Source organism: Copidosoma floridanum, unplaced genomic scaffold, assembly GCF_036245765.1.
Source record: "Copidosoma floridanum isolate Cflo_tuat_1 unplaced genomic scaffold, Cflo_Japanese_pri ptg000002l, whole genome shotgun sequence".
NCBI lineage: Eukaryota > Metazoa > Arthropoda > Insecta > Hymenoptera > Encyrtidae > Copidosoma > Copidosoma floridanum.
The window spans coordinates 1,023,747-1,050,383 of NW_028321879.1; the positions used below are offsets into that span (position 1 = coordinate 1,023,747).

At 33.6% G+C, this 26,637-nt stretch overlaps 1 protein-coding gene across 1 annotated transcript in view; it reads left to right on the forward strand.

Moving 5' to 3' along the window:
- fuss (SKI family transcriptional corepressor fussel) overlaps window positions 1–26,637 on the forward strand; it is a 156,913-nt gene that overhangs the window by 49,234 nt on the left and 81,042 nt on the right. The gene's annotated exons all lie outside the window — the stretch shown is intronic.

The following is a 26,637-nucleotide window of genomic DNA, read 5'->3' on the forward strand; positions in this document are numbered from 1 at the left end:
GCGAGGCATGTAGGATATAGCATGGTTGTCTCCTGGTTCTCTTTGACTTTAAACAGCACCAAGATGCGTTGGTGGTTAGAATAAATGGTTTGTTGAGTTTGACACATGGAAGTACCAGGGCCTCACACGGGGCTGAATTTAATCTTCAAACCTCCTTTGTGAGTTTTTGTCCAATCGAATTTTTAGCTTTTCCGTAATAATAAAGTCAAAGGTTCTGCAATCTTAGCGTAATCTTTAATAAATCTTTTATAATATCTTGTATGTCCTAAAAGTTCTTAAATTTTCGTAAAATTTGTTGGAATTTGGGAATTTGTAACTGCCTTAAGTTTCTTGTCATTGGGTTTCTTTCCATAACCACCTATATTATGTCCTAAATATGTCACTTTAGAAGTTAAGAATTCGCATTTATCTAGCTGTAATCGTAAATCTGCATCTCACAGTCTATTGAATAATTTTCTCACCATTATTTCATATTCTTGTAAGGTTTTGGCACATATTATAATATCATGTAAAAATGTAAATAGTTATGTGCCTTGTTATCCCAATAATACAGAATCGATGACTCTTTGGAATGTAGCTACTGCATTGCATAATCTAAATGGTATACCTGTATACTCATAATGTCCGTACGGATAATAAAAGGTGTTTTATAACGATCTTCAGGAGATTCTTTAATTTAATGCAATCAGTTTACTAGATCAAGTACTAAAAAAAAATTTGTGCTATTAATTTGCACTAACATCTCTGTTATATTTATTTACTTAAAATTTTCAGAAGTTGAAAGAGATTTCAAGTTTTTTTCATTTATGCTAATAGTATCTATAATTCCGTGGAATTTATTTTTATTACTTATATATGCTGTTGCTGTATCAAGCAATTTAAGTCCACGTTCTTTGTCACTTATTGTTACAATTCTTTCTATTAATGAATGGGAGTCATAGGTTTTCTTTTTAGTATCAAGGCCCTTGTGTTATAACAAAACCTGGCTTGTTTTTCGGCTATAAATAAATTACCTAACATTCCTGTCTCACTAACGGGTGTTTTTTGTGCTAAGATGTAAAAAACGTGATTTTTGTTAAATATGTTTATCGTTACTGTTCCTAATTTTAAGATTTTCTGAGAACTTAGTCGAATAAGAGCAATTTTTGTATCCGTATTTATAATATAATTTGGTTGTAACAAATATTTTTTTATAGCATTGACGTCAGCTCCTGCATCTATGAAAAAAGTGTCTTCACTTTTATTTTATTATGAAACTTTAGGTCTCACGATCGGTGCATTGCCAATATTTTTTGTGATGGACACTCGGGTGATTGCACGAATTGGTTCGTCAGTGGACGGTGATATAGATCTTTGCTTGCCGTTGAATCTGGGTGACCAGCACCGTTCTTGTTTAGAGGATAGCCTGATATGGCAGAATTTAGTCTAAAATTTTTCTGATTATTGGAAGAATTTGACCTTTATAAAAAGCTAGTGTCGTTTTGCGATTTTCGTGGTATCTGAACGTTTTTGCAACGACAGGAATAGTTTTTCGTTAGACAAGTAAACAAGCTGCCAAATACACACTGCAGTAAGCTTGTTAAAAGGGACAATTAAAATAGGCTAATAATTGATTTTGGTATTTTGTTGGTTGTGTGAGGCCGAAGTTTCGAATTTTGATTCATTTGGTTTTTGCAATAATTTTACAGATTGGTTAATGGAGTTGTTTAAATATTAGAGAGCTGGGTGTGATACTATTTTTGAATTTGAATTAAATATAGTAGGAAAGATTTCTGTGTTATTAGAATTGTAATAGTAAGATAATTATTACGATTGCATGTTTTGGGATCGTCAAATTCAACATAGTATGTGTTGGTTGGATTAGGTTGAAAATGTGAAAAATATTCTTGTGTGCTCTGCTGGTGTATCACTAGATTTTGTCTTGCTGTGGGGTGTAACTGCTTAGCAAGGTACATGTGTTAATTCTGATGGTACATGGTAGCGTAAGTGTTGGGGTATAATATTATTTCAACTTGTTCGGCTTTTAAAGCTACTTGTGAAGCACTGGCAAACGTTTCTGGTACGTTTAATATTATGTTAGCCTGCTTTATGGCCCACCATTTCTAAATATAACTTTGAATTAGGTGATTAGTGCTTAGGAATATTATTGAAAGCTACCTTTATTTTGGCTTCTCCAGCACCTTGATTAATGAGCTGGAAGATTCTCTCATGAAAATCCCGAACAGTTTCTCCTTGTTTTATTAAAGAATCACTGATGTTAGTGATGTATTAAGCATAAGTCTTAGAAGGAGAAAAGTGAGCCTTTAGTTGTCTTCTAAAATTGTCTAATGTATTTATTGTTAATTCGTCTAGACAACTTTTTGATCTACCTTTTAGACTGAAAATAGCTGATTTTTATAACATAGGTTTTTCCGCGTTTAAAATAAAGGACCTACCATTTTTAACATCTTGCAAGAAATTTATGGTGTATTTTGGACGCTATATGTAGGTATATGAAAAGCAGCTTGATTTATACGTAAAGCTGAATTATTTAGGGCTATGTTACGTGATAACTCAAGGAATTCAAGTGATTTTTCCGCTTCCCTTGCCCTATGGTATTGTTCGAGTAACTGTACCCTTGTAGCTACATCAGCTACCTTGCCTATATCCTCAAGAGTCTGACTCATTATACAAAATAATTGTTAAAAATAGATAAAGGAAACTATTTCATAAAAGAATTTACATTTTTTTGTTGGTCTTTTTTTAATGAATTATACGCTTTGAACTAAACATGGACTGCTATTAAAATGAAATTGAATGTTAAGTTCTTAGACTAACTAAGAAATTTTGCAATCGAAGGGTTATCCTTGATCTCAAAGCTTTGAATACTTACTAAAAACTGTATACTATGCAGCACGAATGTTTAATTTCAAAACAAGTGTAGCTAATACATTCACCAGAAACACAATGTGAGAGACTTACTTTATGAGCCAATTAAACAATTAGTTAAATATTATTTATTTAAAGGGTAAAGTACATAGAAAAAGATAGTCATCATATTTATTTTTATTTTAACATTTAGTTGAAAGTTATTGTAAATCATAGTCAAAAGTTATTAATTGCACATTTTATTATTAGGATTCAGCTTTTTTTGACAGTGCTAGTCTAGATAATCATCATTTAATGAGAGACACTCATCTAAAATGACATGTTAACTAGTCTGTAATAAATGAATTTGTTTGTGTTTATTATCTTACAGTAAAAAGTTGTATTCGAAATAGAACACCAAAAACAAGTATAATAACTTTTTTTTTGTTTTATTCCATGAATGTTTTGTTGAGGTAACTCCTATGGTTGAATATTTGATTCACTAATTTTAAAAAATTGCGTAACTTGTTTCTGATGTTGCTATAATTACGTCTTTATTTTTTTACATTTGCGACCACGTCGTTCATGAGAAATAATACCTTTAAGTTTAAGATATAGTATGGAAGGTATAGGAAAAAGACACACATTGTATACTATCTTAAAAACGTGATTCATTATATTTGTGAAAAATATACTCACGTATAAAAGGAAAAGGACAAATATTAAGAAAAAAAAATTAGAATTGACCATAAAAAAGGATAATTATAACTAAAACCCAGCCTATTTCGTGTACGTGGAGAGAAGACGTTCCACTAAATAGCTTTTCAGTGGTTTTCTGTTGCACACAAAGATTTGACAGTTGCTATACGTGCTTGAAAAACCTAAAGAAACAATTTAGGATTAGACAATTTATAATTTTCAAAAACTTTTAACAAATTTTTGTTGTCGCAAGATATCGGAATTTGCATTTTTAGCTTAACATTTTTTGCTACCAAACAATAATTTTGGATACAGTTTGCAGGAACTTACAATAGCCGAGGATATACCCTTTAATTTTTTTGGTAATACTTCTCCTCTGAACCTTCGAGTAATAGTGTGTCAAACAAAAGTTAAGTTTTTCATGATAGTTGCGTCCTTGTCTTACCATGGAAAGCACACGAAGAAAAAAAGAATCTGTAGAAATTGTAAGAAAACGTACTAATGCAAAATTATAAAAATGAGCATAAGACACACAACTTCACTGATTCTAGAGTAGTTTTCACAACTGGTAGTGCATGTCTATCAGGACGAGTATTACGCTAAAGAGACGTATTAGCAATAAAAAAAAATGAAAATAGGAAGACAATAACAAAAAACAAAGTTCAAAGTAAGAGATCAAAATCAGCTGTCATGAAGAATCAAAAAACTGGAAGATGACAACGAAAAGAGATAAACAAAAAATAAAACTTCAAACAACTTGAAGGAATAAATCTGGTCACAGTAAACATAGAAAGAACGGTAAAAAAATTAATAGAAGTACAAGTTGAAGCAAATGTAGTGGTAAAAAAGCCATTTTAATAAAGTTAAGAAATAATTAGCTTGATGAGAAGTTATTAATGTCCAAAGTATGTAGCTAGAAGATTGAGAAGAAAATAAAAAGTGATAAAAATCTTGGATAAATAGCTGTGAACGACATATCACTTAAGAATTATTGAAATAATAGTCAAAATAACAGCTTTACAAGTTAAAAAGTGGGGGGGGAATGTAAGAGAGTAGAGGTTGGATACGAAGCTTGAACAAATTAAAAGTTAGAAATTACTTTAATCCGTAAAAAAAAACAAATACGATTTTCAATCAGAAAACACAACTTAATGTAATAAGTCAAAGAAAGGCAAAAAATAGGGAAACTATGCTAGTAGAACATGGCAGGGTTAAGAAACAAATAAATAATAACTTGACAACACCTTATTAAACTTAATTGCTTTTTACTTGACAGAATAGACGTAAAAAAAGATACGGTAAAGAGAACAAGAAACCCACCAGCAAAATGTAGTATATCAAAATCATAGCAGCAGTACACCAAGAGCAGCAGAATGTACGGGGATAAGTCAAGTAACCAAAATAAGGATCGTTGTGTAAATAAATAGGGTAAGGCTGTAACATAAAAAAGTCACAAAAAATAAGGTTAAATTTAAGTCTATGATGAGTTTATGAGAATGCTTACATAACAAAAAAAAAATTAAAAAACCAAGAAAAAAATTTCACTAAATCAACACAAAGATGTAAGCAGTTGAAGAGAGCGAACTTTTTACAGAAGAACAGAATACCAATAATTAAAAGAAATGTTTTAAGATCTTAAAAATAGGAACACTTAAAACAGAGAGCAAAAAATTATATAGTAATCATCAGTAAAGGTCTAAATTTAACAGAAGCCAGAGAAGAGTAGCATTTATAATTAACAAATATTTAAATCTTTTTAGAACAGCATGGTACAAGTAAACAGTTATAAAACCTAATAAAGACAAAATTAAGACAAATCTTGAATTTTGAAACAAAGCAATACGTATCATATATAAAGAATAATACAAAAAAAGAAAACTTAACTTGGAAAAAAAGGAGAGCTCAAATTTGGCTGGCACAACAAATAATACAATACAAATTTTTAGTAATACCAACTAGAAAAGTACAAAATTAAAAACCTAATGAGATAAAAAAAAAGTAAAAACAATTTAAACGATAAGAGAAAGAAAACAGTAAGAAAGATAATGCATTGGATTAAAGATACGTTCAAATTCAAAAAACTTGGAAGTTTTAGCTATACGCAAAAAGAAAGCAATAACTTTAAAAAAGTTTTGTATAATTTATATAAGGGTTAATATAAAAAGTCATTTGTATGAATATTCTGTATAGCAATAGAAGGGTAAAGATAAAAAGGCACTCCTTTGCTATAGAACAGAAATAATAGTTTGTTAACAACTATTTAAAACGAAATATTTTACCAAAAGAACATGTCATGTAGACTTAAGTGAGACTTAAATTGTTACAAACGCGAATTATTGAAATGGCTATACAAAAAAAAAGTTATCATAACAGAAGATTGGTAATAACTAATCTTCTGTTAGATCAATCTGTGTAAGACATGTGGCAACGCTACCATGACATTTTTTGAAGTGAAAGACGTCATGAAGTTTTAAAAATTAACAACCTTCAAGTGTGAATGATAAACAAAACTAGATTATTCAATCAGACCTGAATACATTTGCGTTTGCTGATTAAATAGAAAAAGATCAGCAATATTTACTACAAGTGCCAAAACATATAAAACCTTTAAATTTAAAGTATCACACGCACATGTGATGTCATGAAGGTATAGATTCCTACTTGCTGAAACAACAATTTCTAACACACGTGATGATTCTAATAATTATAATTTCACTTACAATGCCGATGAAACAGATAAGTGGATATGCTGACAATAATGGTGACTATAGTGGTAGTAATAACAATGATAATACAAAGGATGATCATAATAGTGATAACAATCGTAACAACAAAAGCAATCCTACCGATGAAAAAGATAATAACCATAATAATAATGGTTGCAATGGAGATGGTTATTACAGTGACTGAAATAATTATTATGATACTCACAAGAAAAAAAGTAATTACAATAACAATAAAAATAATGATAATGATAATAATAATGATGATAATAATAGAAATTATGGTGTCAATAATGATGACCACAACGACGAAGACGACGATGACGACAGCGACGACGACGACGACGACGACGATGACAAGGATGAAATTAATAAAGACGGTAGTAATTATTATAATTGTATACAATTTATAGACAGTTATAAAATTTTATTATATTTAGAATGTTAGTATACGAACACTACTTATTTTTCTGAGCGAAGAAACTGCTTCTCGATTAGCAACTTATAATCAATTTTGCAATAGCATATTATAAAAGCATCAAGACGTAGATTACATTTTTTGAGGAATCTTGATATTTAAAATAATCATGGTATGTTAAAAAATAATTAATATTATTTAATTTTGCCTCTGTGTTTAAGATCAATGTTCTACTGGACTGTATGATTGGTGATATCCACCGGATTGAGTAAGAGAGGAGTATAATGGAGATATGGCCAAGTGTAAATAATTTAGCACACACTTCACAGATAATTAACAAAAATATCTTATTTATTGACACTGAATATCTGTAAGTAGAAATTACTGAATTATTGCACCCTTTTAGCAGTTTTAAACTGTACTACACGATTCTTACGATGACGCAAGTAAATTTATACCTAAGCTAGTGCAATAAATAAAATTGTTCACTAGAACTTAAGTCACTTGAACGGAAAAGTAATACACGATATATAAGTGTAAGTGGAGACAGCAGATTAACGAACTGGTGTGCTCAAGCGTGACTGGTGGACTGCCACGCAGCGGTAAGTGGATAACACAGAGTGAGTGTACATGATGCTCACTAATTGGTGCGTTTACGAGACTTCTGTACACTTATGATTGGCTAATTATTGAAAGTCTTATATCATACATCGTACAGAAAAATCTTAAGCTAATTTACTTGCTTGATTTATAACAAACTTCTCCAAACGATCTATGTAGTTTAACGCAAGCAGGTTAATTAAACACTATAATATAAATATTACATTAGAATTTATCGATAAAACTTCGTTCTCTTTCGACTAATGGAAGGCAATCTAAAAGCTTAACATTAAAGAGGAAAAGTAATACAATTTGTCAAAAGTAGACTGCATATCTACTTACAAAGTTTTATGATTAATTCTGAGTTTTCAATTATTAATAAAATTGAATCAAATTGATTTAAACTAAGTTTCGATGAACACAAGAGAACGAGAACAAACTTAAAATCTTAATGCTAGTTATTTGATTCCTTTATATAAATGTTTGTTGACTTAATTGTAATAAATGTAATGATCAATTGCCAATGATTATAATTTACAATCAAACATTCTTAAGATATTCATAACATTAAATAAGTAACAATTAATTACTAATAGTAGATTTTAATAATTACAACGATTAACAACAACAAAACAACGAGAAATCATTAGAGATATTGAAGAAATCTTTATTAAGTTATCTGATTCAAGCTCAATAACAGTACGTAATAAAATTAATTTGTGAATTAGCTTATCCAAATATGAGCTGGCCGTTTTAACCTAAGCAACTCTGACTAGGGACTCAGCATCATTGTACACCCCAACTATGCGTCATAGAGGCAATTTTTCAGGTTGTGAACTCTCATTTTTCATAAGAACAAAATCACCAACCTGTAAAGATGTTTGGGGGTTCAACCACTTTGACCTAGACTGCAGAGTGGTAAGGTATTCTGACTACCATCTTTTCCAAAAGGCTTGCGCTGTTTGAGAAATTAGCTTTTATCGCTTAAGAGGTGGTATTTTCTCTGATCTAAAATCAGGTTCTGGTACAAGATATAAAGCCCTCATTATAAAGAAGTGTGCAGGAGTTAAAGGGTTTGAATCCTTAGGATTATCAGAAATACGAACTAGTGGCCTGGAATTAAGGCAAACCTCAATCTGACAAAAGAGTATGGAAAACTCAACAACGGTTAGAACTTGCTCCCTGACTACACGCTTCAGATGGGATCTCGCAGACTTCACCACCGCTTCCCAAATACCATTAAAATGCGGGGTGGAAGAAGTGTTTAAATGCCAACTAGTACTTAAATTATTTAACGCTTGAATAAATGGTTAGCGATTAAGGCTATTATGCAACATTTTTCTGAGCTCAGCGTTAGCTCCAATGAAATTAGAACCTTGATCTCTACAAAGATCTGTAGAATGCCCACGTCTGGATACAAACCTATGGAACGCTGCAATACATGCCTCAGGCGTATAATCTTTAACCAACTCGAGATTAATAGTCTTAGTTGCAAGGCAAATGAAGACTACGCTGTTTCCCTTTGGAGTCCCCTTTTCACGATATTTGGTCATACGTATCGGAAATGGGCCCACGTAATCTATGCCTGATTTTTGGAAAGGTGGACAAGGAAAACATGAGAGCTGGGCAAGTCATTTATAAGTTACGTTTGAGTATTGGACATACATCTTTTGCACATTATACAATGACTAAATTCTGATCTAATAACCTGTTTTCACTGAAGAATCCAATAACTTTGGCTAATGGTCAAGAGTGCCAGCTGAACTCCCCCATGCAAAGTAATTATAATTCTATGGTAATACTCTATGAGAAGAAACGTAAGATGATTTCTATCGATTATAATAATTGGGTGCTTATAGCAGGGTCAAGTTGCGATTTAATTATACGACCTCCAACTCTAATTAGAGAGTCACTGAGAACAGGCCTCAAACTACGCAGACGACTAGAGTGAGACATGGGTAAGCTTTAGTCTAACGGCAAACCTTGGTTTTTCTTTAACACTTGATAATTGGCATTAAAAGGAATCTATTAGTGATTAAAAACTAAAAAGTCAAGTGCCATATTTAACTCAGGTATCATTGGATGCAACGTATTAAAAATCATGAGGACATTAAGATTTATGAAAGGTAAACTAGCCTGTAAAGGGAGCTTAGTATTAGCTTGACTAAAAAATTTAAATAGGACACAGGTTCCAAGGATTTTTGCTTGACCTTATGAAGACACTGAAAGGCAAAGTGAAGATCAATAAGCCGTAATTCGAAGAAGTTTTTCCCATTTTTAAATGCAACGTAATAAAGTCAGATACAAAGACTCAGACTTATTAACCAAATTTGAACTGATGACAGTGGTAATAAGTTAGTCAATAGACCTTACCTCTAACTTAAGATACACTGACTGTAAATCATGCAAAATCCTTGAACTGTCATACCATAGATTTTGAGTTAACAACTGACTAGGAAAAACCCCTCTGGAAGCTACATCTGCTGGATTTTTTTTCAAAATATATAGTGCCATTTTGCGTATGGTGTCAACTCATGTATACGAGAACACCTGTTGGCCACAAAAACAGGCCACTTAGATGGAAGACCATTTAACCAATGCAGCACGTTCTTCGAATCTGATCATAAACAATCGTCAACACCTTTTACGTTTGCAACTTTAACAAAGCGGCTTACCATTGTGAATAAGAGCTCAGCTGCACATAGTTCTAACCTGAGTATGCTCTAAATTTTAAGTGGGGTGACTCTAGTTTTGGCCTGTTGAAGTAAAATATTTACTCTATGCTTATGAACCAAACGCAAATACATAACAGCAGCATAAGCGTTTTTAGATGCATCTGCGAACCCATGTAGCTCTATAGAATCACAACTATAAGAATAGAAGTTCCACCTGGGTATGTGTATCTGTTTGAGCAATAGTGTCTCTCCTAACCAACGAATCCAGGTCCAAATTACATTGGTAGGTAAGGCGTCATCTCAGAAAAGTTGTAATAACTAAAGAAATTGAAAAATAATTTCACCAAAAATGATTGCAGGAGCAACCCATATAAAAGGATCAAAGAATCTGGCTAGTTGTGCCAAAAAACTGCGTTTCGTCCAAATTTTTGGAGGATCACTCAAAGTTGCCTGGAATTGTAATTTATCAAATTGAGGATTCCAGTGCAAAGCCAATACTGAGATAGTTTCATCTTTATCACGAAGATGTTTTAAAGTGTTAACCAAATGTTCGGTAGGTATGTCGTTTAATACTTCAGATGAATTTGTAGACTATTTTCGCAAGGGAAACCCCCTAAATTGCATAAATTGAGTAACTGTTAACACTTAGACAGTCAATCATCCACGTAGAAATCTTCACTTATTACCTGTGAAGCCAGAGGAGGAGTATCTGAGTGATCTTTAGCAAACTGCTTAAGGACATGACTCACAAGAAAAGGCAAACTTGACAAACTATAGGTGATCGTTGTTAGGGCACATGATTCAATAGGTGAAGACCAATTAACACACCACAAAATAGTTTAATATTTTTAGTTCTTTGGAGCAACTAGAACTTGTCGAAACATTTTTTCGATATTAGTGGTGAATACAAACTTGTAGAATCGCTATTTAAGAACGACATCAAACAATTGTGGAAGTAAGTTTTCACTAGAATGCAACAACGAATAAAGGGTAATACCTGAGCCGCAAACAGCTGGTCCATTAAACACAACCCATAATTTTCCATTTTTTAAGACTCCATGATGTGGTAAATATAAAGCAGCTAATTCCGATTTAGAAGATGTTTCCTTCATGTGTCCTAATTCAAGGTACTCAGACATGAAGGCCGAGTAGGCCTCATGTTAAGGGTCATTTTTTTCAAACCTACGTTCTATCTGATGAAACATTGCTACAGCTGACTGGTAGGACTGTCTTGCTTATTCAGAAACGTGCTCTGGTTGGATTTTAAAGGGTAAACGAACAACATACCTACCATCTTCGTCACGGTAATGAGAACAGGAAAAGATTTCTTTACAGGCTAACTCATCTTTCTTTAACTTAGGACGAGGTTGATGATGCGACTCAATTACCAAAAATTTTAGAACCAACTCGTTTAGTCAAATCTCTTCAATACTGACTATGAGTAACGAATGTCTAGTATTTTGATAAGACGTAGTTGGTAAGATAGGTCCTGACAATAACTACCCAAGCTGAGAGGCTGAGGTAATGAGTAAATCAGGAGAAGCTTTTCTAACCTTTACGCCAATAATTAAAGCATGTACCGAAGCATCGAGAAACACGTCAATTTTATCGTAAGAGTAAAACTTAGGATCGGCTAAAGTGATGTCATCATAACAGGACAGATAAACCAAATTACTAAGCACAGGAGGTTGATAAGTAGTTATCTTTGGCACAACTACAGCCTCAATGAAATGCTCAAAATTTGATTTAAGGTGTGGTTAAAATTTTATACTAACCGAGCTTTTGGTAGCCAAGGATACGACTCCACCTACTCCAGACAAGGTGGTGTTAACCTTATGCTGTCCAAGTTTTAATAGATCACAGAGTGATCTTGTTATAAGAGAGCTCTGAGAGCGTGCCTTATCATTTTTTTTACTTAAGACCAATGCCTTACTTTTGGACGTAGGTCCCTGACTTGTGATAGAGAGATAGGTTTATTACCTCTGTGCATAATAGTGTGATGTCACTGTTGACAATGTTGACATCTTGAATCAGACTCACAATTCTTATTACTATGAGTCTCCAAACAGTTAACACAGAGATGACGTTTTTTAATGAAATTCCACTTGGACTTCCAAGTCTCATCCTGAATGGAACTACAAAGAGTCAAACTATGCTCCTGATGGCAAAACTTGTATTCTCTGTAGCTTGACGGGGTGGTAGAAGTACTGATTTCAATAGTAGAAACAGTTGGATGTGAAAAAAAGCCAGTTTATTGTGCTTATGAAGTACACTAATTCGGGTATTGACAGGTCTACTGGTATGTGACTCCAACGCGAGAATTTAAGATGAAATAAACTTTCTTAATTGGGTCAACGTTAAAGGTGCACTACTACTTCCCAATGTTTCTTGCCAGTCCCTATTAGTTTGAAAATCAAATTTACTAACCACGGCAGCTACAAATAGATCTGTATCGCCAACCTTTCGTTCTAAAGTGAGCATCGAGTCTAGTGAACCAAACATCTTCTTAGAGACTCGTTTAGTTTCCGCACAAGTGATAGCTTTCATTGGCTGACAGTTATGTATTGTGGAAGTATACGTATTAACTAGACGACGTTTGTTGTTACAGTAGTGAATAACAGCATTTAAAGCCTGATTGTAACTTTCTGTACATAAAAAGATATTTTTAATGAGGTCTAATGCCTCTCCTTTTAAATGGGCCCTCAAATGCTGGTATTTAATCATAGGAGAAATTTCCTGCTTTCTTTAAACTACAGCCCTATAAACTTCACGAAAATTTCCCTATGACGAGAAATTACCAGAGAAGTAAGGTTATTCAATGGGTGGCAACAATAAGAAATTATAAGAATTTGATGCAGTTTGAGGAGGATGACTTGGATCACCACAGGACAATAAATAATCCTCAAAATCACCCTGAACGCAATAAAAGCTATCCTTAGCCTTATCAGCAATAGAGTCCTTAAAGTAACTATGAATAATACTTAGGGGAAAAATACTCAAGATCTCCACATGATTGACTTAAAAGGACTTATAAGTATCCCTAAGTTGTTGGAGTATGGACATAGCCTGGCCCCTAGTCATTTTGACTTGACCCTGTTTTTGAAAGTTAACGTAGGCCTTACTCATTTTATTGAACAATACAGCTTGTTTTCTAATGTGATCCTCCATATTATTGAATCAAATAATATACAAAACAAAGAGCCAATAAAAGGGAGCAACAAATCACGATTGAAATCTAATAAACTAAATCTGTAAGCGCTGTTAAAGGACTTGAATCAGTAATTACTCCATGGCACGTGTTTATTTATAAATAAATAATCAAGTTTTTAATGGCTTTAGTTAGTAAGATGATCAATAATCGGATAACATTTGCTAGCTCAATTTAACTAGACAAATTATGAAACATTCAAATATAATTAGTAATAAAACGAGCGATAGTAAAAAGTCACTTAGAGTCAAGTAGCTGCAGCAAAAATGACCTGCAGAGCAGGCAGCAGTAAAACTCGTGACGTCAGACAGCAGCAGCAAAAATGGCTGACACAACAGTTGGCAGCAAATCTCTCGCCAACGAGCAGCAAGGGCCCATAAAGGTGGTGGTCTGCACAGCAGTAGCGAAGAGTCCACATCACCAAACGATTGGACGTTAAAACGCACTGCCTTATAACAGCGACTAAGGCTAGATAATAAATAGCGAGCCAAGCGCTAGATATGTGCATGGATACACGAAGGCAACTAAGGCCTGGCTCTAAAGCGAGCCATGTGCTAAATGTATGTGCGAAAGAGCACAAGAAAAGTTCTGCACTATATGAAAGTGTGTGATAGAGAAAGAGCCTGGACAGCGCGCCGGTGCACTATCTGCGTCCACAAAGACGCTCTCTTTACGACAGTGAAGAAGACCAAAATGCCCGACTTCGATGGATACCTGCGGCACTATGGTGCTGAATGGCCAAAAAAACCACATTACAATACTGTATCCAGCTCGAAGGTCGTTGTTCGAGATCAATGTTCTAGCAGACTGTATGATTGTTGATATCCGCTAGATTTAGTAGAAGAAGAGTATAATGGAGATATGGCAAAGTGTAAATAATTTAGCACACACTTTACACATAATTAACAAAAATATGTCATTTATTGACACTGAATATCTGTATGTAGAAATCACTGAATTTTTGCACACATTCAACAGTTTCAAACTATACTACGTGATTCTTACGATGACGCAAGTAAATTTATAACCAAGCAATAAATAAAACTGTTCACTAGAACTAAAATAACTTAAAAGGAGAAGTAATAAACGATTTATAAGTGTAACCGGTGACAGCAGATTGACGAACCGGTGTGCTCAAGCGTAACTGGTGGACTGCCACGTAGCGGCAAGTAAATGACACAGAGTGAGTGTACATAAAGTTCACTTATTGGTGCGCTTATGAGACTCGTGTACGCTTATGATTGAATAATTATTTAAAGTCTTATATCAAACATAGTACAGGAAAATCTTAAGCTAACTTACTTGCTCAATTTCTAACACTTTGGTTTGAGACCAAAGATTGTGGACTTCAGTCTCACGCTCCTTCACAGGCTGCGGGATAGCAGATAGTCCAACTATTTGTTCGTTTTTAGATTGGGGAAAGAAAAAGCAGGAAAATATAAATAAAGAGAGAGAGAGAGAGAGAAAATTAAGTTTTGTGAAATATGAATGTCCACATACCTTATCTTATTCATTTTATTTTATTTTATATGATTCCTCAGTTCTGCTTCTTTTAAGATTATTACCTTTTTCTGAATTTTAACAAATAAAATATTCTACACAGTTGGGTATGCTTTTTCTTTTGATTTTATTTACCTTTGCAATAAATTACAACAATAACTATGAATTTCTTAAGCAATATAATTATGAGTTTATCAAGCATTATAACAAGTTAGATTGAAATATTGAACTAATAAATAAAAATCACATTCAATGAGTGGTGAAAAGCTACTGACTAAGACACTACACAAAAAAATGCACCTTGCACGAAGTTTTAGTTCCAATATCTTTGTCTTACTTGCTATAGGGCCGGTACTTGCTGACTTCATGTGTTTAGGTTTAACGGCTTGCTTCGTTTGTCGAATATAATATAAAACGGAATAAAAATATTAAGTTGATTTGTTTAAGTAAGTTGTCACTTAACAGCCTCCCCTTTTTAAGACTATCACCGTCCTCGGTGAATATATATTAGAAATTAGAGTTCAATATAACTCTTCGTTATCAAATCTATTTTAACCGTAGGTATAAGAATCAGTTTTACATATTAGTACCATGATGAATACTGATATTACTGTATATAATACAATGTAGTATAGTAAAGTATACGATTATTGTATAATATTATTACATGTGTTTGGGGTTGTGCAAAAGGAAATGGAGCATAAGAAAAAGGTAAATGTCGATGTGATATATAATATGTAAGGTAAATTTAAAATGTTAGTAGTAAAAGTAATATGATTCAAGAATTGATTCAAGAGGAATTGAGTTCCAAAGGTGGTGGTAAGACCCACACTCGAATCTTATGCTCCACATCAAGCAATGTCAGATCTTCTGTTGTTTTATTATTAATATCTGTCCTTGAACTATGGTTATTAATGGTCTCTATTTGAATGCCTTTTTGTTGGTGTTCATCATATTTTGTAATTGGAACGTGACCGCTGCATTTTTTACAAGTAATCAAGGTCTTACTTTGTATGTTACCAAGTGTAACATGTTTTTGTAAATTACTTTTGAAAATTTTATTGCCACATTTCTTATGAATTATTATATTGCTTTTTATTTTTGTTTGAGTGGTAGAGTCATAGGCGTATCTTACACCATATTGTTGTAATCCTTACAAAGCTCTTTGTGTTAACAGCTCATTGCAGTATATATGAAATGTCGTGTTAATGGTATTTTTGTCTGCCCTTTGTATTGGTAGACTTACGTGTGTTATGTCGTTTAGAGGGCCAAAGTTCATGAGATTTTCGTATTATTTATCTATTGCTTAGTTCACTGGCATTTTTAACATCAATCATGATTGTAAAGCGAGATCGAAATTCTCTTTTGTTGTTACAAGTTTTGATTGAGTACCTTGAATTTTAATGTAGTGTACTACTATTTGTCGCATTTCTTCAGCTTAATATTCATTTTTGTTGTGTATATGGATTGGTGTTATGTTATTACTCTGTTTTCTATTTGAAAAGTAGATGTCTTCAATTTTAAATCTGCTTTCGAAGAACCTAGTCACATTATCTGTGTTAAAAGCGTTTTTTAACAACATGTGTATTGTCTTACAATCACGGTTAACTCTGACAAACTATAGTGAGAAGGTATCTGAGTTTTTCTCGGCAGCTTCGTTATTGGGATGGCTGGGTCTTATAGAGGTTGGCATACCTATTATTTCACTAATGAAAGTCGATAGGTCTTTCAAAGGTGTGTATTCATTTTTGAGGGCTATTTTCACTACTGTAAGGGCCGTAGCTGCTGCTTGAGTTATCGGTACCATATCGGGGTCCACAATTATTTTGTTTAGATTCTTTGAATGAGTGGTCATTTCTGGCTTTGATAATGACGATCGGTTACCTCCTTCTATTTCCATGATTGGGGTTTCATTCACGGCCACTGCCGCAACTGCAGCATCACACAGTTGGTGATACACGGTCTTGTATCCAGTGTAGGGTGTGATACATGGTTGTTTTTTCAAGAATTCCAATGGGCCAAACTTATTTGGGATTGTCTCTAATTGGTGTGCAGTTATGGGTCCTTCGATCATTATACCCATTCGTCTTCCATTTTTCGAAATATTATATACTCGGGTTATTTCTATGTTTGTCAGGTAAGTGGCTGCCATTGCAGCCTGTGATAGTTATTAGTATGTGGGTTCATAACTTGTGTATGGAACAACACAGGGCTGTTTTTGTTAGGTTTGAGCTGTGTTGTATTGTTGTAATAACTGTTCCAGTCCTACCTTGGTTATAGGGCCCTTGATCATAAGGCTTAGACAACGTCCACTGACGATGGTATCAATTATCTTTAACATTTTATATAATCTGTAAGCATAAATATAATGGGTGTTATGGTGCTTATTGGTTGATACTGTAGATATATAAGTGCTGTTATTAGCCGTAAGGATTTGTAGGTTATATGTGGAATGTAAGTATTGAATCAAAATTAGGTTTATGAAACTGCTGGATAATGGGTAGGGTAATACATGTATAAATACAATCATTACTTTTCATGCTATGCTGAAATATTTGCGGATTTTTAATACAATGAAATAAGTAGTTTCAATACGAACTAAAGCTTAATAATAGAGAAAAAATCTTTTAAATAGAGTAACATGCAACTGTCATAAAATACAGCATGCTTTTTTTATATTTTTAAGCCTAATAATAATTATTTTTATCATTACTATACTTGTTTATTTGTACTTTCCCCTTTTTTTTTTTTTTTTTTTTTTTTTTTTTTGTTTACTATGCGAAAACTGAAAGTAAACATACTTCATTTAACTTTTAAAGATCAGACCAAACAATAAAGTGCAGTTAAGAAAAAGGATTGCGTGATATCTGCGCTTACTGACGTAGGTTGCATATAAGACGGTAATAATTACCTGAATGTAATTTACTACTTGATTTTACAAAGCTTAAAATTAAAATCTTAGAATGAAGTAATGTGTTTTTCGACGTAAAATGTAGCTAGTTAAAGGGTAGGGTTCAATTGTTGGATTCATTTTCTGCTACTTTTGATCCTTTCTCGTGGATCGCCAATTTTAACACGGGTTGACTTTGTTTCTGAAGTTTGTGTACAGCATTGTCTTCTGTACGTAATTATCACATGTCATTTTTTGATCATTTTGTATTATGCTCTCCTTTTAATTGGTTCAGCGTATTTCGTGCGATACTTGGGTTCATCGTTCTGCATTACTAGAATAGTGCTTTCAGGATCCATGTATTTTACATATCCTTGGGATAATCTTCCTTGCTGATCTCTCACAGCATAACAATATTCTAGGGCACTAAATTAAGAGAAATGATTGAAAAAATATTTTTCCCTCTTCATTTCTTCTATATTCCATGGTAGAAGACACATAAGTCTTTTTGGATCGATGTTTAGTATGTCGTGGTCGCTTTTTGGTTATGTTAATAAAAAAATCCTTTCTGCTTGCCAAATAGTGAATTTCGTCTTAAAAGTAAAAAATGTTTGAGCTTCCTCTCCTATTTGTAGAATTTCATTGGGTTTTTTATGAACTGCATTGTTATTATAAATGATAGTTATAGCTCGATGTGTATAATATCGATGAGTGTATAACTATGTAAATCCGGAAGTATGTGCATTTCCTTCATGTTTTCTTTATTCTCCAATTGTTTAATAACTTTATGTAAAAGATAGTTAACGTTGACTCTAGTCTTTATCGTTATTTCATAATCAGGGCTTATCGTGCAGCCTAGCAGGAAAATAGTATACAATTACTATTGATTTATTAGTCCACTTCTATTTTTTTGGGTGTATCGTGTGGGAGAATCAAACTCTGTGTCTTTATTATACATTTTGACTTATATATTCAAGTATTTATTGTTTTTTTTTAATTTTGACATAAAGTTCAGTCAGTTCATGTTTTCTTGGTTCTTGTTTTATGGTTACTCGGGGTCCTGCGTTTAGTGGGTTGATGGTGCATTTTATAAATTTTTCCGAGATACTAGGTTGTATAGTTTTCTTGAAATAGCTTTTTTTTTGCTGATGAGTTTTGCTGTGATAATAATAGTAATAATAATAATAATAGTAATAATAATAATAATAGTAATAATAATTATAATAATAATAATAATAGCTTCAATGGTGTTGTATATTAAAATAAAAAGAGACGTTTGTTTCTCTTCTAACTTTCGGGTATGTACTTTTTTCTTTTGATTAATTATATTTAATACATTGAATTCTTTATCTGTCCATGCTTGTTCATTGAGGTTCAGTTCTCGAATAGATTTTGTAACATCATGGAAGTCATTGGTGTCTTTTAAGGGTTCATGTAGTACAGTTAAGTTTAGGCTTATTTCTTCTTGATAGGTATATTGTATCTGAGTGACAATTTTATGTTCACTGGTTAGGATTAGTTGGTGTGTTTTTTCTGTACATCCATCATTCATTCGTAAAAGACCAATATCTTTTACTCTTTCTTGTCGATCCATTTTATTAGGACACATAATGTTTAATTATTCTTTATTAGGTGTCAGGTTTGTACAAGTAGATCCATTTTGTCCAGGTTGAGGTATTGTGATTGGATGAAGTCTATAAAAATTGTAAGGGGTTCGATCTGCAAGTGGCAAATGTAATATTACCATGGTTCTATTTCCTTGATGCACAACATCTAATTTGCTTAGAGTGCTTATTCCACCAGCATAAAGATTCTCTATTGGTGCTACAAATTCCAGATTTCCTGCTAAATTCTTTACATCCGAGGCTGTAGCTTTAAAAATATTTGGAGAAAATAGCTTTGGATGTGCTTGACTTTATTGTAGATTATGCAAGATGTTGATCAGATTTTCATGATAACAAATAATGTGATTTAAGGTAGCCTCAGTTTTTCTAAAATAAGCTGATAAATGTATCAGATATCCGTCAAGAGTAAAATCTGGTCCTGAAGTTAATATATCAGCAACTATTTTTAGAATATGCTCAGGATGTTTTGTAGTGTTATATAGTTCTTTGAATGCAGCTGCGAAAATATGGCTATTTTGTTCGTACAGTTAACTATATTCCTTTGGATCGGAATGCAAATTGCTGATGTTGGTGTTCATAACATTAATGTCGTCTTCTGTAACTAAGCCGAAAATTCTTTTAGCAACGCTTCCTATAATTGCAAAATGTGTCAGTCTTTTTGTTCGTATGCTGGATGGTGGGATACTGTTATCTCCCGCATAAGTTTCCACAGTATTTATTTTGCTAAATAATGTTGCTTTAAGGTTTGTCAGTTGCTTTATTTTCATATAATAGGTACAATTAGGATAACCAAACTGTGCAATACAATATGGAAAGGCTTCGTTTCATCCTTAAGCAGGTGTGTGTTCCAACATAAATTTATCAATTTCAAGCCATGTCACTATTTTCGGATCGGTTCTTTTAATTTTTGTAATATCAATCCGTTCACAGCATATTCCAGGGTTCGTTTCCAGTGGTTCTGTGCTATAGTTACCATGGCTAGCATAGCTTAGATCTGCGCAACCTTCAAGCACTATTGTCATTGAGATGGCTAATAGAGTCCGCACCGTTGTATTCTTGTCTTTCTAGAAGACATGTAGAATATATTTCTTACAAGGATACTATCATTAGTGAACTAGTTTCAATTTATCTGTATGTTTTCGTATAATTTTACCTTTGATTTTTTTAAGTAACACATTATTTTCCTCTAAAACTGTCTTAACTTGTAGGGATTCATTATTATAGCGATCAAATTTATGGGAGCGTACTTCTTTCTTTACCTAAACGTTATCTCCTGGCTTAACATTTAGAGGCTTTAATTTTTTATCGTATCTTGTCTTTGCTTGCATTTTCAATTTTATTTGTTGATTTTCTGCCGCAATTTGCATTTCTTGAAGTCGCTTAATAAGATCTTGCAAATACAATGGATAGGTCCATAACTTTTCGTCTTTAGGTATCTTCAAAGGCAACCTGGCTAGTTTCCCAAATACTAATTCATAGGAAACAAAATTTGTTGCTGCATGTACACTTGTGTTGTACGTGAAGGCTGCAAATTGGGCTAAACTGTCCCAGTCATTATAAGTATTAGAGTAAGTTCTTATAAGGTTAGCTGGGGAAGCATGACTTCGCTCTAGTGATCCGTTTGTTTCGGGATAATATACCGATTTAGTCAGATGATTGGCCTTTAGGCTTCTCATAAGTTGTTTCAATAAATGAGACTAAATGTAGCTTGTCTGTCTGATAGAACTGCTCTAGGCGCACCGTAAAATAATATTAGATTTTGTACGAGTGCATCGGCAAGCGTGCTTGATCTTAGGTCTGGTACAGGGACGAATATGATGTACTTAGTCAAATTTCACTGTATGGTTAGCAAATGGCAATTACCATTTGGTATTATTCTTAATTTACCAACGGTATCAATGAAAACTTTATTAAAAGCTTTAATAGGTGTATCTGTAAGCACCAAGGGTTCTCTTGTTTTTATTTGTTCAATTTTTTTCTCTTGACATTTTCTGCATTTGCGAACATAATTGAGAATGTTATTTCTCATTTCAGGCCACTAAAACCGTTCTCTTACTTTCTAATAAGTTTGGTTTCTTCCCTTATGTCCTCCAACAGGGCTGCCATGTAGTGTTTGTATTATTTCATGAAGTTCTTGAATTTTTGCAAAATCAACCTTACCGTAACAGATAATAGGTCAGTAGGTGTCTTATCAAAAGTTAAAAATTTTGTCTCAACAATATCTTTGTCTTACTTGCTATAGGGCTGGTACTTGCTGACTTCATGTGTTTAGGTTTAGCGGCTCGCTTTGGTTGTCACTTGACACTTCCAAGAGCCACGAAGTACACACTCAGTTTTGTTAGGCAACGACTTTTGTTAAGTGCGACTCATTCAAGAGTCCTAAGATTTTATCATGGGAATCAATATAATATAAATTGAAATAAAAATATAAAATTCATTTATTTACGCAAGTCGTTACTTAACAAAGTGTACTCTTTTAAAGAGTGATATAAATTTTGACAACTAAGAAATCTGCACGTGATCAAGGTCTAAAACAACTTTAACAGTCACAACATGTTTTTCCATCTCTGTTGGTCAAAGTTAACTTAGAACTTTTGCTTTTAATTTAGAAGTATACTTTGTTATAACTAAAAAACTTAAGAAACATCTAGTCATACTCCAGTATCAATGCAATAGTTAGGAATTATGGTGATACTGTTTTTCATTTCTATGGTTAAAAGGACAAGTAACTTTTTTTTACTTCATTTTTTTTCACGTTATTTCTCTGCAGTGCTCTTTTGCCAGCTCTTTGTATTATTTTGACATTTTCACATATATTTTAGAATAAACATTAAAATCTCTATTTTTTCTTACATTTTTTACATGACATTATATGAAGTCTACTTAGTTCTCTAGTCTATTTCCTATTTAATGTAAAAATTGACATATAGGTTGAGTAAAGAAGTTGGTTCCACTGTTGAAAATTATTGTCATCTTTTTTACTTTGACATGAATCATCCCAAAATTTTGAAAGTAATCTATAATATTTTGATATCTGTCTCTGTTTGGAACTTTGTTATGTTAGATTGTAAATCCTTAAAAGCTTGTGATTCTGACACAGTATCAGAAATAAGACTTTTGAATGGAAGCTTAAAGATTTTTTAAGTATTTATTATTTAGTATTTTTCTCTATAGAATCATCAGACTTTCTTGCCAATAATTTTTCAATCTAGATTTAAGTAAAATTTAAAACAATTTATTTTTTATCTCAGATCCTAGATAGTGTATTAAACTAACTTGTTTTTTTGTCCAACTAACCAATTTCATACGCTACATCTAAGAATAGTTGTACATTCTGTGGATCAATGGCACTTATCAAGTTCCTCATTTCCGGCACATTTCTCATGATCTTTATGGCAACACGAGCTAAGATCCTTATTTCTGCTCTTACTTAATTGGAATCTAAACTTTAAGGCAGGATAATTGCCGTGGAATTTAAATAATTCATCGTGCTTAGCCACCTCTGCTATTTTATGGCTCGTAAAAACTGCAACCGTAATTCTTAATAAATCTTTTGTAAGTGAAAAAATATTGCCAATAATCACATAATGTAGAGTAGTAGTGTTGAATCTTTCAGTGTTTGTACTTTCTGTGTACGATGCTGGATGTTCCATGATTGTTTTTTTTATTGATTTAGCATGAAAAAAGGTTGTAAGCTTTGAATTCTTCTAATATTTTGGCAACTTGCATACTTTTATCGTCCTTGACAGTTACTTGGCCAGCATACGTTGATATTGTCATAAACAGCATTATTCTATTATACTCTAAGCTACCTTTGTGGCCAAAATTATAAATTAATCTTCATCTTGCACTTCGTGAAGGGGTTGTTTTATTTACTTCTTTGACTACTGGTGGACATAAATTTCTTTGACTTTGTTCCATTCTTATTATTTACTTATAAATTGATTAATGATTTTCTCAGCTGGATCTATGAACGGTGTAAACAATTTTTTTTTTTTGTAATAACAACAATCAGTAAACGGTAATCGTTTTAATACTGGATTCTGAACAGTTGTACAGCAGTCGTACTAAGAATAAATATTTTTACAGATTTTTTTTTGTAGTAGAATTGTAGTCTTTTTTTGAGCTAAAGCTGATTGTTTATTTTGGCTATCCGTTAATACATATGTACTATCAGTTATTCTAACTAATCTCTATGATCTGGCCTTGGAAGCTACTTTTTAACCCATTTTTAGACAATAATAAAAGTAAGTAACATTTATACCTAAAGTCAATTTCTAAGCACCCCCTAGTTTTCAGCATAAGATCCACTATTGCATGCCATTATATCCAGAAAGTGGTGGACAGGTAGGTGGCAAGACAAAAAAATTAAATAAACGAATAGTTAAGGTTTCAATGCAACGATGTGTGCCAGTTGGTGTAAGTGTTGATGACGAGGCAACTTTATTTTATTTAATAACAAATTTTCAACGCTTTAATGTGTGCTGCTTGTGAAAAGTTGTTGAAATCAAACGACTAGTTTAATTTATAAAAAAAAAGTCTATAATTTTTAAATAGATAGCAGTTAACGTGCCGTTAGAACAAATGCCAATGGCCAAGTAGATAGCTTTCTTTCTGTACGTACATAAACTTTTGTTGGGATGGAGGTGGTGTTTATCTCGATTAATTTATGTCCGTGTGGTGTTGTTGGGAAAAGTAAAGATGTATGTGTGCGTATTGCCGTCGCTCGAAGTATCAAGTCTATGATTTTTTAGCTTGTTAAAATATCACCAGCAGTAAAAAGAATAAGAGAGATGTCAGTGCATAGTATTGTGCAGTTAGGCAGTGGCAGACTAGTTAGGTATGGGATAGTGAAGTACGCAAATATGCGGCCTGGCTGCTCTTGGTGCTTTGCCTATACAATGCTCATCGGAGCATCATTTTCGTCTTGGTAAGACATACTTTTCCTTCAAGGTTGGACTGCATCTTGATGAACTTGACAACAGCCAAGGAACTCTTCATAGTGGAGTTACTGCATCTTATCGTTCAGCGCCGTTGATCGTCATCTGAGTAAAGCCATCAGCCACAACGAGAAGCACAAGAGTCACGCGCCATCACGTAGAAGCAATTTGACACTGTCGTATGTACATAGTTTAAAAGCGAGAAAGAAAACGAAAAAAGCTCATTCGAAGCAAGTATTTTAAGTTTTTTTATTGTGAGAGCGAGTTAAGAAGGGGAGCGATCAGGCACGTTGTTTTGTTATTTCCCACCAATTTATGTGAAAGAAAGTCTCAACTGTTTGAGTTAAAAATGCATTGCTTACTATACTTGATGGTTAATTGTTAAATTTATTCCTCCACGTCATTAAAGTTATTCGCTGTAGCTCCGTCTCACTCACTAATAAATTAATTAGTGGAGACGTCAACATAAGTAAGTAGCAGAGTGTGGTTGCGTTGAGGGAAGAGAAAATCATTGTATTGGGGCTGCGTTAGGTTCGTGTAACTACAGCAGACTTTGGTACGGCAGGTATTTTCAGATCGCTGGACACAATTGGGTGCTTCTTCCTTCGTTTGCTAGTGCATTGGGAGAAGTCGTCTTGTTGACCTTTGGCTCACACGACATAAACATCGAGTGCCAATTGACAACAAAGACGAGAGGTGAGACCGAACAGTCATATTTGGCATCGCCGTCATCCTTACAGTGTATTTACGTTTCTACGCCAGAGAACATTTCGACGTGAGGCTTTGACCTACTCAAGGTCAACTATTATTGTGAACTCATAGGAGTTCGTAAGCTACATTAAATAGCTAAGTATATATTTGCGTTATACATATCATTGTATTCTATTGTGTCCGTTATCACAGCATACGTTAAATCTAAAATAATTGTATCCTGTGTTAAATTCGTCTTTTGACTTGCGAATTCGACTCTTGCGTTATACTTGCGCTGTACATATCGCTGTCTTTCAAGCGTGTGTATTCAACAGTCGTTGAACTTGAATTAGTTATTCTTATGTCAATTTTTCTGAATAGTTGAAACTCAAAAATATTATTGAATAGCAAAATGGCTGAAAAGGAAATGACTAAGCAAGTGGAGTGGAGGAATTTATTTTTTTATTTTTCGTGCAACACTTTCGAGGAAGTCAGTACTGCTAAACAAACAAATACATATTTTGAGTCTGGAGTTAGATTATTCGAGCAGTATCGGTCGACGTTTCGTACAAAATATCGTGCTATATGAGACTACGAGATACTTCTCAAAAAGCCTGTATATTTTGAAAAGGACGCTTATTCGTTCGCGGAATCCGCTTATACATATAGAGGCGCGTGCTCCTGTAGAGGCAAACATTAAATAGCTTAAGACTGTTCCACTAGCTTCGATGGGTAATTCTCCAGTACGTCTCCTGATAGTTATTTGCGTGATGCGGTAAATTTTGCGTTGCCAGCATTGTTGCTACCAACGTTTTCTGGTCACCAAGAGAATTGGGAAAGTTTTAAACAGCACTTCGAGGCTGCTATGAGGGTTGAGTCGCGCATTTTGGGAGTTGCAAAATTATAGCACTTGTTAAATTTACTGCCAGGTGCTGCCACCCAACGATTAAAGGATCTGGCAATCATCAAGGCTAATTATGATGTCACGTGGAAGCGCTTGCTGAGGCGTTATGATAATCGGTGACTTTATCTTGCTACTCATTTGGAGAGGTTGATTTGGTTGCCTGACGTTCGTACTCTTAATGCTGAGGATCTTTGAAAGGTGGTTGATTTTGCTGAGGAAACTGTGCAGGTTCTCGTTGATTTAGACTTACTTCATTGTGTGGTTCATAAGCTCGATTTGAGTACAAAAGAGTCCTGGAACATGCCGCAGGAAAACCAAGAAGAATTTTTTAACTACAAAGAATTAATTTTATTTTAGAGCATAGAACTCGATCTATGGACCAGTCTCAGTCAAGGCTTTAAATTAAATCACGTGTGCGAAGTCAGCCAGGCACTACTTCTACAGAAAAACCACACTCTTGGACTATTGTCGCACATGTAGGTCGTAAAAATTCTAATGTATTATGTGTATTCTGTAAAAAAAATCATAATTTGTATATGTGTAATAAGCTTCGAGTATTAGATTTACCATTGTGTCTTAAGTTTTGTAAGAAAACATGGCTCTGTTTAACGGGCCTAGTTAAGGGTCACCGCATTGTTGACTGTCTCTCGAAGTGGAGTTGTAACAATAGCGTCAAACGTCACCACTCCTCAGTACAGATAAAGGGCTAAGCTGACTCAGGGCGTGCTTCTTCGGAGACTACAGCCCATCAGGCTCAGACAGTTCCATCGAGCTTGGCACTTGGTGGGAAGACAGTTTATTCGGATGGATCTGCCCTCATTTCGCAATGTCCATTGGTAGTTGGATGCTGTTGGTCACTACCAGTATAACCATTCGTAATCAAGATGGTGAGTTGTCAATAACTCGAGCGCTCATTAA